General features: G+C 37.2%; 1 pseudogene; it reads left to right on the forward strand.

Annotated features, from left to right (window-relative positions):
- Positions 1-591: 591 nt before the first annotated feature.
- On the forward strand, positions 592-1,199 carry LOC102158023 (small ribosomal subunit protein uS15 pseudogene; annotated as a pseudogene).
- The last annotated feature ends 16,061 nt before the right edge of the window (positions 1,200-17,260 follow it).

Here is a 17,260-nt window from a genome sequence, read left to right on the forward strand (position 1 = left end):
GCGAGGCCAGGGATCGAACCTGCATCCTAATGGATACTAGTTGGGTTCATTAACCACTGAGCCACAATGGGAACTCCAAAATAGACTTTTCAAACAAACAAAAGTGAGGGAATTTGTCACTAGTTGTCCTGCCCTTGCAAAAAAGGTTAAAAGAAATTCTTCAGAGAGAATATATGGATAATATATATAGAATTATAGAACATATAGATAAGAAAATCAAATTTACATTTACAAGGGACTAGAGGAGAAAATTGGGCATACTTTAAGTTATCTGTCCTACCTATGAAGCAGTATAATGTTTTTTAGATAGATTTAAATTTTAAAGAAGTATAATTAATATGCTGGAGTTCAGTGGTCCAGTGGTTAATGAATCCGACTAAGAACCATAAGGTTGGAGGTTCAATCCCTGGCCTTGCTCAGTGGGTTAAGGATCCTGCGTTGCCATGAGCTGTGGTGTAGGTTGCAGACACGGCTCAGATCCCACGTTGCTGTGGCTCTGGTGTAGGCCGGTGGCTACAGCTCCGATTAGACCCCTAGCCTTGGAACCTCCTTGTGCCACGGGAAGCGGCCCTAGAAAAAGGTGAAAAAAAGGCAAAAAAAAAAAAAAAGTATAATTAATATGCTAAGAGAAAATGAAATAATAGAAAATGCTCAAGTAAAAATAGAGAAGGCAAGATGGGAGGAATTGAAGATATGTGAGGTCCCTTCCTGTGTACAAGATGGCTTTCTGCACTCCCACCCTCGGTCTCTTTGTGGCTGCCAGTCTGCTGCCCTCTTGGGTCACATGCAGACCCCTGGGAAGTGCCTGTCCCAATTGGCTCTCTCCACCACCACAGCAACGCCCCCTGGCTGAAGCTGACTTCTGATGCTGTGAAGGAGCAAATCTACAAACTGACCAAGGCCTGACTCTCTGTGATCCTGAGACTCACTCAGTTTTGTTTTGTTACAGGCACATAAAATCTTGAGAGTTCTTAAATCCAAAGGACTCCCTCCTGACTTTCCTGAGGATCCCTATCATTTAATTGAGAAAGCTGCGATTTGCAAGCATCTTCAGAGGCACAGAAGGGATAAAAATGCTAAATTCCTTCTGATTTGAATTGAGAGCTGCATTCACTGGTTGACCCAATATTGTAACCAAAGCACTCCTCCCCTCCAATTGGAAATACTGGTCATCCATAGCCTCTGCCCTGGCTTCATAAAGTTGTCTATAAACTCAAGCACTAAAATCATAGTTTAACTAGGGAAAAAAAAAAAAAAAAAACACAGAAGAGGCAAAAAAAAAAAAAAGAGAGACAGAGAGAAAGAAGATAAGAAACAAGGAACAAGTGCAATGACTAGAAAACAGTTGCAAATATGGTATATATTAATCCAATTATATCAATAATCATTTTAATTTTGAATGGCCTAAACATACCAATTTAAAAAACAGAGACTAAGAGGGTGGATTAAAAAACATGTGTTATCTATAAGAAGATCATTTTAAACATAAAGACACATTCAGATTAAAAGTAAAGGGAGAGAGGAGTTCCCATCGTGGCTTAGCAGGTAAGAAAACAAATTTAATTTTGCCAAAAAAGAAAGAGTGGAGAGGGAGGGATAAATTAAGGATTTGGGATTAACAGATATACACTATTACATACAAAAGAGGTGTAAATTCCCATTGTGGCTCGGCAGGATTAATAACCTATGCTGTCTCTCTGAGGATGCAGGTTGGATCCCTGGCCTCGCTCAGCGTGTTAAGGATCCAATGTTGCCGCGGGCTGTGGCACAGGTGGCAGAGTCAGCTCAGATCTGGTGTTGTGTGGCTGTGGCGTAGACTTCAGTTGCAGCTCCAATTTGACCCCTGGCCTGGGAACTTCCATATGCCACAGGTGTGGCCATAAAAAAGAAAATAATAAAAATAAATAAAATAAGTAAACAACAAGGACCTGCTCTATAGAATAGGGAACTGTATTCAGTATCCTATAATTACCTATAATGGAAAAGAATCTGAAAAGGAATACATACACACACACACACACAAACACACACACACACACACACACACACACATCCAAATCACTTTGCTCTACATCTGAAACTAACAACATTGTAAAACAATCAGCTATATTTCTGTTAAAAAAAAAAAAACTGGAGTAACTGTATCAATTTCAGATAAAGCTGACAACATGGAAAATTATCATGACACTATCAATAATATTAATGATAATATTCCTCATATAAATATCAATAATATAAAGAAGAAATTTTAATGGTAAAGAGGTCAGTTCTCCAAGGAAACAATACTCCTGAATATGTATGTATATAACAAAAACAGAGCCTCAAAATATGAGAGGTAAAAACTGATAGACTGCAAAGAAAAGTAGAGGAAGCCACTATTATAGTTGGAGGTATGAACACCCTTCTGTTAGTAACTGACAGATCCAATAGGCAAAAATTCAGTAAGAATATAATTGAACTGCACAGCATCATTAATCAACTGAGTTTAACTGGCATGTATGGAGTACTTTATCCAACAACAGCAGAATACGCATTCTTCTCAAGCTTACATGGGACATTCACCAAGGTAGACCACATTCGGGGCCATAAGACACACATTAACAAATTTAAAAGAACAAAAGTCATACAAAATATTCTTTCAAACCACAGCAGAACTAAGCTAGAAATCAGTAACAGAAAGATTGGTGGAAATCTCAAAATATTTGGAGATTAAACACACAATTCTAAATAACACATCAAAGAATAAGTCTCAAAAATTTTTAAATATTTTAAACTAAGCAATTACACAACTTATTAAAATTAGTGGGATGCAGTGAAATAAATGCTGAGGGAAATTTACAGCACTGAATTCACATGTTAGAAATGGAGAAAGATTTAAAGATAATAATCTAGGCCTCCAATTTAGGACATTTAGAGAAAGAAAAACAATACGAACCTACAGCAAGCAGACAAATGTGTATATATATATATATGTATAGTTTTTTTTTTTCTTTTCTTTTCTTTGGAAGTTCCCAGGCTAGGGGTCGAATCAGAGCTACAGCTGCTGGCCTATACCACACCCACAGCAACACCAAATCCAAGCTGTGTCTGCGACCTACACCACAGCTCACAGCAATGTCAGATCCTTAACCCACTGAGTAGGGCCAGGGATTGAACCCACATCCTCATAGATAGTAGTTGGGTTCGTTACTGCTGGGCCAAAACAGAAACTCCCCCAAAAATGTACATGAATGTGATTTTATATAATTATATATATAATTTTATGTAATTATATATATATAACACATGTATAAATCAGAGTAGAAATCAATGAAATTGAAGACAAGAAAACAATAGAGAGGAGTTACATATAATTTTATGTAATTATATATATACAACACTTATATAAATCAGAGTAGAAATCAATGACAAGAAAACAATAGAGAGGAGTTTGTTAACCACTGTGGTGCAGTGGTTAACGAATCCAACTAGGAACCATGAGGTTGTGGGTTCAATCCCTGGCCTTGCTCAGTGGGTTAAGGATCCGGCATTGCTGTGAGCTGTGGTCTAGGTCGCAGATGTGGCTCGGATCCCGTGCTGCTGTGGGTCTGGCATATGCTGGTGTCTACAGCTCCGATTCAACCTCTAGCCTGGGAACCTCCATATGCCACAGCAGTAGCCCAAGAAATGGCAAAAAAATAAATAAATAAATAAAAATAAAAGAAAACAATAGAGAAAATCAGTGAAAACAAAAGCTGGTTCTTTGAAAAGGATCAATATTTGCCTTTGGAATGTTTCTTTTTAAAAAACTGTCCTATCTTTTTACCAATAAATAATTTACATACCGTAAACTTACCCATTGTAAGTATACAGTTGTATTAGTACTGTCCAATAGAATTCTGTGTGTGGTAGAATTATTCTATAATATACAAAGTCCAATCAGTAACACTAGGCACATGTAGTTGTTGAGCACCCAAAATGTGGCTAGTATAACCCAGAAAATAGATTTTTCAATTTTGTATATTTTTTTATTGAGGTAAAATTCATTTTATGTGAAATTTGCCATTTTAACCATTTTAAAGTATATAGTTCACTGGCATTTATTACATTCACAGTGTTACAAAAATATCTCCATCTAGTTCCAGAACATTTCACCACCCCCAAAGGAAACTCCACACCTTTCAAGCAGTAACTTGCCATTATCCTCTTCCCCCACCTCCTGGAAACCTCTAATCTGCTTTTTGTCTCTTTGGATTTGCCTAAACTGGATATTATTCAATATGTGACCTTTCGTGTCTGACTTTTTTCACGTAGCATAATGTTTTCAAGGTTAATCCATGTTGTAACATGTGTCAGTATTCCATTATTTTTAATAGGTATACCACATTTTGTTTATCCATTCATCAGTTGATGAACATTTGGGTTATTTCCACCTTCTGGTTACTGCAATGAAAATTGCTATGAAAATTCATACCAATTTTGCTTCAATATGTTTTCTATTTTTAATACAATTAATTTTATTTACAGTTGTACAATTATCATCACAGCCTAATTTTAGAATATTTCCATCCCAAATGCCTTGTCCATCCCTCCTACCCAAACTGTCTCCTTTGGTGACCATAAGTTTTTCAAAGTCTGTAAGTCTGTTTCTGTTCTGCAAAGAAGTTCATTGTATCCTTTTTTTGGAGTACTTTATCCAAATCACTTTGCTGTACATCTGAAACTAACAACATTGTAATACACATAAGATTCCACCAATAAGTGATACCATGTGATGTTTGTGTCTCACTGTCTGTCTAACCTAACTTAGCATGATAATTTCTAGGTCCATCCATGTTGCTACAAATGCCGGTATTTTGTTCCTTTTAACGGCTGAGTAATATTCCATTGTGTACATGAACCACATCTTCTTGATCCACTGCTCTGTCGATGGACATTTAGGATGTTTCCATGTCTTGGATATTGAAAATAGTGCTGCACTGAACTTTGGAGTACATGTGTCTTTGCGAGTCATGGTTTTCTCTGGATAGATGCCCAGGAGTGGGATTGCTAGATCAAATGGTAGTTCTATTTTGTGTTTTCCGAGGCATCTCCATACTGTTTTCCACAGTGGTTGCACCAATTTACATTCCCACCAACAGTGTACTAGGATTCCTTTTTCTCCACACCCTCTCCAGCACTTATTGATTGGATGGCATTCTGGCTGGTGTAAGGTGGTACCTCAGAGTGGTTTTGATTTGCATTTCTCTAATCATGAGTGATGTTGAACATCTTTTCATGTGTTTTTTGGCCATCCGTATGTCTTCTTTGGAGAATTGTCTGTTTAGATCTTCTGCCCATTTTTTGATGGGATTGTTTGTTTTTTTGGTATTGAGCTGTAGGAGGTGTTTATAAATTTTGGAGATGACTCCCTTGTCAGTCGATTCACTTGCAAAGATTGTCTCCCATTCTGTGGGTTGTCTTTTCATTTTGTTTAGGGTTTCCTTTGCTGTGCAGAAACTTTTCAGTTTAATTAAGTCCCATATGTTTTTTGTTTGTTTGTTTTTATTGTCAATACTCTAAGAGGTGGATCTGAGAAGGTGTTGCTGTTGTTAATGTCAGAGAGTGTTTGGCCTATGTTTTCCTCTAAGAGTTTTATAGTGTCTGGTCTTCTATCTAGGTCTTTAATCCATTTTGAGTTTATTTTTGTGTATGGTGTTAGGAAGTGATCTAATTCCATTCTTTTCCATGTGGCTGTCCAGTTTTCCCAGCACCATTTATTGAACAAGCTGTCTTTTCTCCATTGTCTATTCTTGCTTCCTTTGTCATGGATTAGTTGACTGTAGGTGCGTGGGTTTAATTCTGGGCTTTCTATCCTGTTCCACTGATCTATATTTCTATCTTTGTGCCATATGGTTTTGATGACTGTTGCTTTGTAGTATAGTCTGAAGTTAGGGAGCCTGATTCTTCCAGCTCCATTTTTCTTGTTCAGGATCTTTGGCTATTCTGGGTTGTTGGAAGTTTTTTAATCACAGTTTCAATTTCAGTACTTGTGATTGGTCAGTTCATCTTTTCCATTTCTTCCTGGTTTAGTCTCGGAAGATTGTACCTTTCTAGGAATTTGTCCATTTTTTGAGGTTGTCCATTTTATTAGCATATAGTTGCTTGTAGTAGTCTCTTATGATCCTTTGTATTTCTGTGATATCCATTGTAACTTCTCCTTTTCCATTTCTAATTTTATTGAGTCCTCTCTGTTTTTCTTGATGACTCTGGCTAAAGGTTTATCAATGTTGTTGATCTTTTCAAAGAACAAGATTTTAGTTTCATTGATCTTTTCTTTTGTTTTCTTCATTTCAATTTCATTTATTTCTTTTCTGATCTTTATGATTTCTTTGGGTTTTGTCCTCTCTCTAGTTGCCTTAGGTGTAAGTTTTTTGAGATTTTTCTTGTTTCCTGAGGTGGGCTTGTATTCCTATAAACTTCCTGCTTAGAACCACGTTTGCAGAGTTCCCATCATGGCTCAGTGGTTAACGAGTCTGACCAGAAACCGTGAGGTTGTGGGTTCGATCACTGGCCTCACTCAGTGGGTTAAGGATATGGCATTGCCGTGAGCTGTAGTTTAGGTCACAGACGTGGCTCAAATCCCACACTGCTGTGGCTCTGGTGAAGGCCAGCAGCTATAGCTCCAAATAGACCCATAGCCTGGGAACCTCCATATGCCACAGAAGCAGCCCTAGAAAAGGCAAAAAGACAAAAAAGAACTGCATTCACTTCATCCCATAGGTTTTATATTGTTGTGTCTTTGCTATCATTTGCTTCTAGGTATTTTTTAATTTTCTCTTTGATTTCTTCAGTGATCCATTGTTTGTTTAGCAGCATGTTGTTTAGTCTGCATGTGTTTGTGTTTTTTGCAGTGTTTTTCTTGTTGTTGATTGCTAGTCTTATAGTGCTGTAGTCAGAATACATGCTTCATATGATTTCAATTTTCTTAAATTTCCTGAGGCTTTATCTGTGGCCCAGTATGTGTTCTTTCCTAGAGAATATTCCATGTGCACTTGAGAAGAATGAGTATTCTGCTTCTTTTGGATGGAATATTCTGTAAATATCTATTAAGTCCATCTGGTCTAATAATGCATTGTTTAAGGCCTGTGTTTCCTCGTTGATTTTCTGTCTAGATGATCTGTCCATTATTGTAAGTGGGGTGTTAAAGTCCACCACTATTATTGTGTTGTCAGTTTCTCCTGTTTTTGTCTTATTTTTTTAGGGTTGCACCAACATCATATGGAAGTTCCCAGGCAAGGCATTGAATCAGAGCTGTAACTGCCAACCTAACCACAGCCACAGCAATGCTAGATCCAAGCTGCATCTGAGAACTACACCACAGCTCACAGCAATGCCTGATCCTTAACCTACTGACAAAGACCAGGGATTGTACCCCCGTGCTCATGGATACTAGTATGGTTTGTTACCACTGAACCACGAAGGGAACTTCTGTCAAGTTCTCCTTTTAAGGTTGTTAGCAGTTGCCTTATATATTGAGGTGGTCCTATGTTAGGTGCTTATATATTTACAATTGTTATATCTTTTTCTTGGATTGATCCTTCTGTCATTATGTAATGTCCTTCTTTGTCTCATAACATTCTTTATTTTAAGGTCTATTTTGTCTAACATGGGTGTTGTTACTCCAGCTTTCTTTTGATTTCCATTTGCGTGGAATATTTTCTTCCATCCTCTCACTTTCAGTTTGTATGTGTCCCTAGAACTGAAGTGGGTCTCTTGAAGACAGCATATTTATGGGTCTTGTTTTTGTATCTATTCAGCCAGTGTATGTCTTTTGGTTGGGGCATTTAGTCTGTTTACATTTAAGGTAATTATTGATATGTATGTTCTTACTGCCATTTTGATAATTGTTTTGGATTTGTTTCTGTTAGTCTTTTTTCTTCCCTTCTTCTCTTGTTCTCATCTCTTGTGGTTTGATGACTCTCCTTAGTGTTGTGTTGGGATTGCTCTTTCTTATTTGTGTGTGCATCTACTGTAGATTTTTGGTTTGCAGTTACTGTGAAGTTTTGATATAGGAATCTATAAATATACCAGATTGTTTTAAGTTGCTGGTCTCTTAATTGCAAATGTGTCTCCAGTATCCTGCATTTGTACCCTCCTCTTCTCACTATTTCTGGTTTTGTTAGCATATTTTTGTGTGGATGATTTCCTACTTTTACTATATGTATGCCTTTACTGTGAGCCTTGTCATTTATAATTTTCTTGTTTCTAGTTGTGGCATCATCTTTTTCACCTAGAGAATTTCTTTTAACATTTGTTGTAAAGCTGGTTTAGTGTTGCTGAATTCTCTCAGCTTTTGCTTATATGTAAAGCTTTTGATTTTTCCTTCAAATCTGAATGAGAGCCTTGTGGGGTAGAATAATCTTGGTTGGAGGTTTTTTCCTTTCATCACTTTAAATATATCATGCCACTCCTTTCTGGCCTCCAGAGCTTCTGCTGAAAAATCAGTCAATAACCTTATTAGGGTTCCCTTGTATGTTATTTGTTTATTTCCCCTAGCTACCTTCAGTATTTTCTTTTTTTTTTTTTTGATTTTTAAAATTTATTAAATATATTAATTCATGTAAACGGCTTAGGAAAGTTCTTGGCACATAGGATACCTTCAGTATTTTCACTTTGTCTTTAATTTTGGTCAGTTTGATTAATATGTGTCTCAGGGTGTTCCTCCTTGGGTTTATTTTATACAGTATTTGTTGTGCCTTCTGGATTTGAGTGAGTGATTCCTTTCTCATGTTAGGGAAGTTTCCAGCTATTATCTCTTCAAATATTTTCTCTGGCCCTTTCCTTCTCTCTTCTCCTTCTGGCACCTCTATAATATAGATGTTGGTGCACTTAGAGTTGTTTCAGAGTTCTCTTAGACTGTCTTCATTTATTTTCATTCTTTTTTCTCTTTTCTGTTCTGTATCAGTGATTTCCACTAGTCTGTCTTCCACCTCACTTATTCTTTCTTCTGCCTCCTGAATTATGCTGTTGGTTGCTTCTAGTGAATTTTTTATTTCAGATATTGTATTTTGCATCTCTCCTTTCTTAATCTTTAAATCTACTATTTCTTTGTTCGTTGTGTCTTGTAATTTATCAGTCTTTGCCTCCAATTTATTTCCAAGATCTTGAATCATCTTTACTATCATTAGTATAAAGTCTTTTTCATGGAGATTGCTAATCTCCAGATCACTTAGGTTGTTCTTCTGGGGGATTTTCTTTATCTGGGTCATAGTTCTCTGCCTTTTCATTTTGTATAGATTTTTTGTGTAGTCTCCTTTTTGCAGGCGATAGGGTTGTAGCCTCTCTCTTTTCTGATGTCTGCCCTCCATGTGGCTTAAGTTAGTATGGGGGCTTGCTGTAGGCTTCCTGATGGGAGGGACTGGTGCTTGCCCACTATAGGTGGAGTTGATTCTTATCCCTCTAGTGGGTGGGGCTTTGTCTCTGGGTGTTATTGGGGGTGGCTGTGGCCTAGAGGGTCTTTAGGCAGCCTATTTGCTGATGGGTGGAGTTGTGGCCCTACCCAGTTTGTTGTTTGGCCTGGGGCTTCTCAGCCCTAATGGGTGGGGCCAGATTTTTCCAAAATGGCCACCTCCAGGGCAAATCACACTGATGATTATTCCTGACATCTTTGCTTTCAATGTTTTTCTCCCACAGTGAGCCACAGTTGCCTCCTGTTTTCCCAGGAGTTTCTCAGGTAGGTCTGACCCATATTCTTATGAAGCCACTTTTGCTCTGGGACCCAGTACACATCTGAAAGCCTTTGTGCACCCTTAAAGAATGAGGTCTCTGTTTCCCAAAGTCCTGTGGATATTCTGTGCACAAGCCTTACTGGCCTTCAATGCCAAATTCTCCAGGTCTCCTCCCAATGCTAGACCCCCTGGTGTGGGAACCTGAAGTGGTGCTTGGAACTCTCACTCCTGTGGGTGATCCTCTACAATATAGTTCTTTTTCAGTCTATGGATTGCCCACACAGTGGGTATGGGATTGCTTATATCATGTAAGCACCTTCTCCTGCCATCTTGATGTGGCTTCTCTTTTTGTGTTGGATATCCTTTTTGTAGTTTCCAGTCTATTTGTTGATGGTTGTTCAGCAGTTGGTTGTAATGTTGTTTTCATAAGAGAAGGTGAGCTCCAGTCCCTAAATATCTGTTTTCAATTTGGGGGATGAGTATATATCTAGGAGTGGAATTGCTTGGGCATGTAGTAATTCTGAGTTAACTTTTTAAGAAACTGCCAAGCCACTTTCCACAGAAGCTATGATAGTTTATATTCCTGTAAGTGATATGCAAGAATGGAGTTTCTCCACATCTTCATCAACACTTGTTATTTCCTTTTTAAGTTGTAGCCATCCTAGCGGGTGTGAGATAGTCTCATTGCTGTTCTCATTTGCATTTCTCTGGTGACTGAAGGTGCTGAGCACCTTTCGTGTGCTTATTGGCCGTTTTTATGTCTTCTTTGGAGAAATGTCTGTTTGGTTCTTCACCCACTTGGGAATTGAGATGTTTGTCTTTTTGTTATTGAGTTGCAAGAATTCTTTATGTGTTCTGGATACTAGACCTTTATCAAATATATGACTCACAAATATTTTCTTCCATTCTGTTAGTTGTCTTTTTACTTTTGGTGGTTTGGTGGTGTTCTTTTTTTTTTTTTTTTTTTTTTTGTCTTTTTGCCTTTTCTAGAGCTGCTTCCTGTGGCATATGGAGGTTCCCAGGCTAGGGGTCTAATCAGAGGTATAGCTGCTGGCCTACGCCAGAGCCACAGCAATGCAGAATCTGAGCCATGTCTGCAACCTACACCACAGCTCACGGCAATGCCAGATCCTTAACCCACTGAGCAAGCCCAGGGATTGAACCCACAACCTCATGGTTCCTAATTGGTTTCTTTAACCACTGAGCCACCATGGGAACTCCTTGGTGGTGTTCTTTGATGTGCAAATGTTTTTAACTTTTATGCCAAATTTATCTATTTTTTCTTTTGTACTTGTACTTTTGATGTCATATCTTAAACTCCATTGATAAATGTTCATTTGGAAAATGCCCAATATTTCATATTTCTTTCTCCTTCCCTCCGTTCCCTTTGAAATAGTGAGCTGACTTACCAAGAAGTATCATTTACATGACCACGTGGCAGTGGAGACATTACTGGGATCCATGAGGTCCTCTGGCTCCTCACTGGTCTTGTTTGTAAAATGACTGAGTTGATTTCCCGAACTGCAGATAAGTGAGGGAAATCTAGTCTTGTCTGACCATTGTGGTTGATATACTGGCATCCATAATTGGAGCCCTAGTACCACAAGTAGGCACTGGTCCTAATGTTCTGTACCTACTGGTTCTTTCTTCATTCTATTGCTCATTCTTTCCCAGCCCCTAGCCCTCTCCTCTACCTCCCAACTGGCTGGCACTGATGTTCTCTGGGCTTCTTCCCCTATAAGTTTTGAGTAGAAGTATACTTTGGACTATGGGAGAAATAGTACGGACTGAGTCCTTCAAGTTAGTCATTAATGTGTAAAGTAATTTAGAAAGTCTTTTTTCTTCTCATGACACTAGGCTTTCACCACAATTTTTTCCTAAGGGAGAAATAGCTGGGTAACGACTTTTTTTTTTAAGCCAGTATTCATCCTTGTCTTAAAGCTTTTGCTGCTGCTACAGTGGATAGAAGTTCCATGGCAGCAAGATTTAGAGAACACAGCAATACTTATGATAATATCTCAAAAGCATATGTGTGTGTGTGCATGCATGTGTGTATCCCCTGTGTTATACTCTCTTCCCCATATTCTCCATAAAAGAAAAGTCTTGTGCATGTTTTTCACTTTAGTACCCTAGCTCCTAGAATAGTGCATAGCACATAAGAGGGGCATACATGTATCTTAGATAGATGAATAGATGGTGTACAACTGCAGCCTGCACTATTGGTTCAGAGTGACTAAATTTAGGAAGATAATTATGTTGCTAATAAAAAACTAAGCAGAAATGAGTTTCAAACCGCCTAAGTGTTATGTTTGCTCTTGCTATTATTTTCTCTGAGTCCAGAATTAACTGCTTCATCTAATTATTGATCAATGTTATGTAAGGCTAATATTAATACAAATAATTCTTCAGTCTCTGCCCTCACCAAGGGGAAATGCTACACAGATAACTCAAATTATCAGATAAATGTGTACCTGATAGGCATAGTTTAGATTGAGAAATTTCTGGCCATAAAGTTAATCTTAGCCAATCAGACTTGGTCTTGCTAATTACATGTTTTCATTAATACTGATACTGCCTAGAGAAAAAGTTCCCTCTAGTGAGTTGCTATGAGTAAATAAGAATTTTTTGATTCTGAAAATAATATGAACTTACTGTAGAAAAATTGAAAATTGCCAAGACCTTTTGCTTGGTTGGTTTTTCTGAGTGGTGGTGGATGCATATATATTTGGAGAAGAAGATTTTTCTGCATAAGAAAGTGAAAGTGATTTGGCGACCTGGAATGGGGAAACTCTGGAATTGAGGACACCAGAAACCAGCCTGCCTAGATACCAGCCTGTCTAGGTGCTACCCAGAGAAGGACAACAAAAAAGGAAAAATTGTCTTTCTTGTAGCTGGAGAGATGGGGAGATGAGGCATATATTAGGATTCTCCAGAAAATCAGAACCAGTGTGTGTGTGTGTGTGTGTGTGTGTGTGTGTGTGTGTATGTATATGTCACATAACCAGCAGGAATATATAAAGAGATTTATTAGGAGGAATTGCCTCACATGGTTGTGGAGGCTGAGACGTCCCATTTGCCGTCTGCAAGCTGAAGACCCAAGAAAGCTGGTGATGTAGTTCAGTTAGAAGTCAAAAAGTCTGAGAACCAGAAGAACTGATGATATAAATATTTTTTTCTTTTTTGGCTGCCCTGCAGCAAATGGAGTTTCTGGGCCAGGGATCAGATCCAAGCTGCAGTTTTGACCTAAGCTGCTATTGCATTTGCAGCAACACTGGATCCTTAACCCACAGTACTGGGCTGGGGATTGAACCTGTGTCCCAGCACTCCCAAGATGCTGCCAATCCCATTGTGCCACTTTTTATTAAAGTATAGTCAATTTACGATGTGCCAATTTCTATTGTACACCAAATTAACTCAAATATATATAAATATAAATATTCTCCTTTTTATTTTCCATCATGGTCTATCCCAAAAGATTTGATGTGCTATGTAATAGGACTTTATTTTTTATCCTTTCTATACATAATGGGGGCATTTGTTTGCATCTATCAACCCCAAACTCCCAGTCCATCCCACTCCCTCTCCCTATTCCTTGGCAAAAAATCTGAAAACAGTAAATTTGCTTTCTGTTTGGGAGTCAGTTCCTGTTTCATTTGTGTCATATTTCAGATTTCACATATAAGTGATATCATATGGTATCTGTCTTTCTCTTTCTGACTTACTCCACTTAGTATGAGACTCTCTAGGGTCATCTATGACGCTGTGAATGGCATTATTTCATTTTTTACAGCTGAATAGTATTCCATTTTATGTATGTACCATATCTTCTTCTTCTTTTTTTTTTTTTTTTTTTTGTACCATATCTTCTTAATCCATTAATCTGACAATGGACATTTAGGTTGTTTCCATGTCTTGGCTATTGTGAATAGTGCTGCTGCAAACATACTGGTGCATGTATCTTTTTGAATTATAGTTTTATTCAGATATATGCCTTGGGGTAAATTTGCTGGATCATATGGTAACTCTGTTTTTAGTTTTCTGAGGAATCTCCATACTGTTTTCCACAGTGGTTATACCAACTTACATTGTCATCAACAGTATAGAGGGGTTCCCTTTTCTCCACACCCTCTGTAGCATTTGTTTTTGGAGATTTTTTAATGATGACCATTCTTACCAGTGTGAGGTGGTACCTTTTCATTTGCATTTCTCTAATAATTAGCGATGTTGAGCATCCTTTCATGTGCCTACTCACCATCCATGTGTCTTCTATGGAGAAATGTCTATTCAGGTCTTCTGTCTACTTTTCGATTGAATTGTTTATTTTTTTGTTGTTGTTGAGTTGTATGAGTTGTTTGTATATTTTGGAGATTAAGCCGTTTTTGGTTGCATCATTTGCACATGTTTTCTCCCACTCTGTAGGTTGTCTTTTTATTCTTTTGTTTTTTTGTTTTTTTATGGTTTCCTCTGCTGCACAAAAGCTTGTAAGTGTGATTAGGTCTCATTTGTTTATTTTTGTTTTTATTTCTATTGCCTTGGGAGACTGAATGGTATACATTTTAGTATAGTTTCAAAGGCCTGAGAGCCAGAGAGCCAATGGAGCAAATTCTAGTCGCAGGGCAGGACAGTAAGAATGTCAAGCTCAAGTAATCAGACAAAGAGAGCAAATTCTCCCTTCCTTCACCTTATTCTTATTGTTCTAGAACAATAAGATTATTTAATTGGACAGGGCAATCTAATTTATTCAGTCTAGGGATTCACCTGCTACTCTCTTCTGGAAACACCATCACAGACACACCTAGAAATAATGTTAACTGGATATCTGGGCACCTCATGGCCCAGAAAAGTCAACACATAAAATTAGCCATCACAAGGCCCACCTGAAGGAAATATATAAAGTGCTATGGACTATACAGTGGGAAACTCTCTTCTATATTACAAAATCTTCAGTAAATATCAATACTTGATCCTGATGGAATCATCCCGGGAACCAAAGAGATACTGAGTCCTATTTAGTGAATAGTAGGTTCAAGGCTACGACAGAACCATGTTAGCCATAGGAACTAACATGGGAAAATATTTAAAAATAAGAAAATTTAGGAGGTCCCGTCATGGCTCAGTGGTTAACAAATCCAACTAGGAACCATGAGGTTGCAGGTTCTATCCCTGGCCTTGCTCAGTGGGTTAAGGATCTGGCATTGCTGTGAGCTGTGGTGTGGGTCATAGACATGGCTCGGATCCCACATTGCTGTGGCTCTGGCGTAGGCCGGTGGCTACAGCTCCGATTAGACCCCTAACCTGGGACTCTCCATGTGCCGCAGGTGTGGCCATAGAAAAAACAAAAAGACAAAAAAAATTTTTTTAAAGAAAAAAAGAAAAAGAAAATTTACATGCTCTGTAATTCCACTTTCAGCAATTATTTTTGTTGACCTGGTGATATGCCTCCTTCCCTCTTCTATGTATATATATATATATGTATGTGGGTATATATGTGTAATAAAATTGGGGTTGCATTGTATAAATATTTTTCTATTCTACATTTTTAACCTTATATTAAATCAAGACTATTGAATATAATTAGTCTTCAAAAACGTAATATTTAGTGGCTGCATAATAGTTCATCAATACAGATATACCAAAGTTTATTTAATTACTTCTCTATTATAGATATTTATCAGTTTTCAACTTTTTATTATTACAAGAACTCTGCCATGAGTATCTTTTAATATAAATCTACATGGTCATCTACAATTCTTTCCGTTAGGACAGAGTTTAGGCAGTCAAAGAACTTGAAACTTTTTGACTCTTGATCTATTCTGCTATTTTGCCAAAATGCCTTTCACAGTGGTTGATTTACACTCTCACTAGCACAACAAAAAAGATTATTTTCACCTGTTTTTTATGTTATATAAAGGGAATCACAAAGTATATACTCTTTTGTGTTTGGCTTCTCTCCCACAATGTATGTTTGTGAGACTCACTCATGTCGTTACATATATTTTCAATTGTTTCTTCTTATTGCTGTTAGAGTTCCATTGTGTGAATATACCACAATTTATCCATTGATGAGCATTTGGGCATTTTTACCTTTTGATATAATTATGAATAGTACTGCTGTGTCGTGTCTTTTGAGAATACATGTCCATATTTCTGTGGATAGTTACCTAGGAGTAGAATTGCTGAGCATGCATATATTTAACTTTAATAAATATTGTCAAAATTATTTACAAAGTAGTCATAACCAGTTTGCATGCCATCAGCAAGGTATGAGAGTTGCAATTGCTTCATATCCTTGCCAGTGTTTACTATTGTTAGTCTTTTTATTTGTAGCCATTCTGGTGGGTATATAGCAAATCTCATTGTGGTTTTAATTTGATTTTTTTTCCTGATGACTAATATTGAGTACCTTTCCATATGTTTATTAGCTATTTAGTTATAGTCTTTTGTGAAGTATCTGTTCAAATTTCTGCTCTTTTTTTCCTATCCAGTAAATTGGATATATGCATGCAAATATCTTTTCCCACTCTCTGGGTTTCCTCTTTACTCTCTCATTGGTATCTTTGCATGAACAGATGTTTTAAATTTTCTTATGGTCAGTTATTTTTCATTGTTGTTGTTGTTGTTAATGGTTAATGCTTTTGGGGACTGTTTAAATGATCTTTAAACATCTATGTTTTCCTCTGAAAGTTTTTTTTTTCTCTTTCATATTTAGATCTGCAATTCATTTGGAATTGTTCTATATGTGTGTGAGATAAGAGTTTAATGATGCCTTTTATTCCATATAGATAGTCAGTTCACTCAGCATCATTTAATTGAAAGACCATCTTTTACCCTCTTCCTTACATTATTTATTGCCTTTGTCATAAATCAGGTGACCATACATATATGGTTCTTCTTTTCCATTCTGTTCCAATTATTGATTGGTTTGTATATTTGTGAGCCAATATCACAATGTCTTAATTACTAGAACATCTGCTAGTTTGTCTTTCAGCTAAGATTGCCCACTTTTATAATGGGATATTAGGGAATTTGTTTTATTATTGCTATGTAAGAATTCTTTACTAGTAAAGCATATTCATCCTTACCTGTTATATATAAATATTTTCCCATTTGTTACTTGATATTTTCTTTATAGTTTCTCTTGCCATATAAAAGTATTAAATTCTTACAAACAAAATTCTATTGATATTTTGTGATTCCCACCCCCCACTATTTTTATGCTTCTAAAGCTTTCCCCCAGTGCTTATGAGGTTTAAGCATAATGTTTGTATTCCAAATATGGATCATGTATGACTAGATGAAAACAAATATCTTCTTCTATGGAATGATCAGTAGTCCTCTTTACTTTCTAAAGTAGGAAGATGAGGTTCAGTTAGAGGAAGGGGGAGAGTCAATCCTGCTTAAAATAAAGAAAATGAGAATTCTGGGAAAGCATTTGCTTACTTCCCTGAATCCCATCTGCATAGGTCAGTTACCCTGGTAGAAAAAAATGTTCCCCCATATCACCTGATTTCTCTGGGCAGATATTGACCCAATCAACAGAGTGAAACTGCTATGTTAGTGTTATGAGTTAG

The sequence above is a fragment of the Sus scrofa genome, chromosome 3 (genome assembly GCF_054392235.1).
Source record: "Sus scrofa isolate SSC_HxYL_T2T_F1_AM1 chromosome 3, Sscrofa_HxYL_maternal_Yorkshire_Landrace_v2.0, whole genome shotgun sequence".
Lineage (NCBI taxonomy): Eukaryota > Metazoa > Chordata > Mammalia > Artiodactyla > Suidae > Sus > Sus scrofa.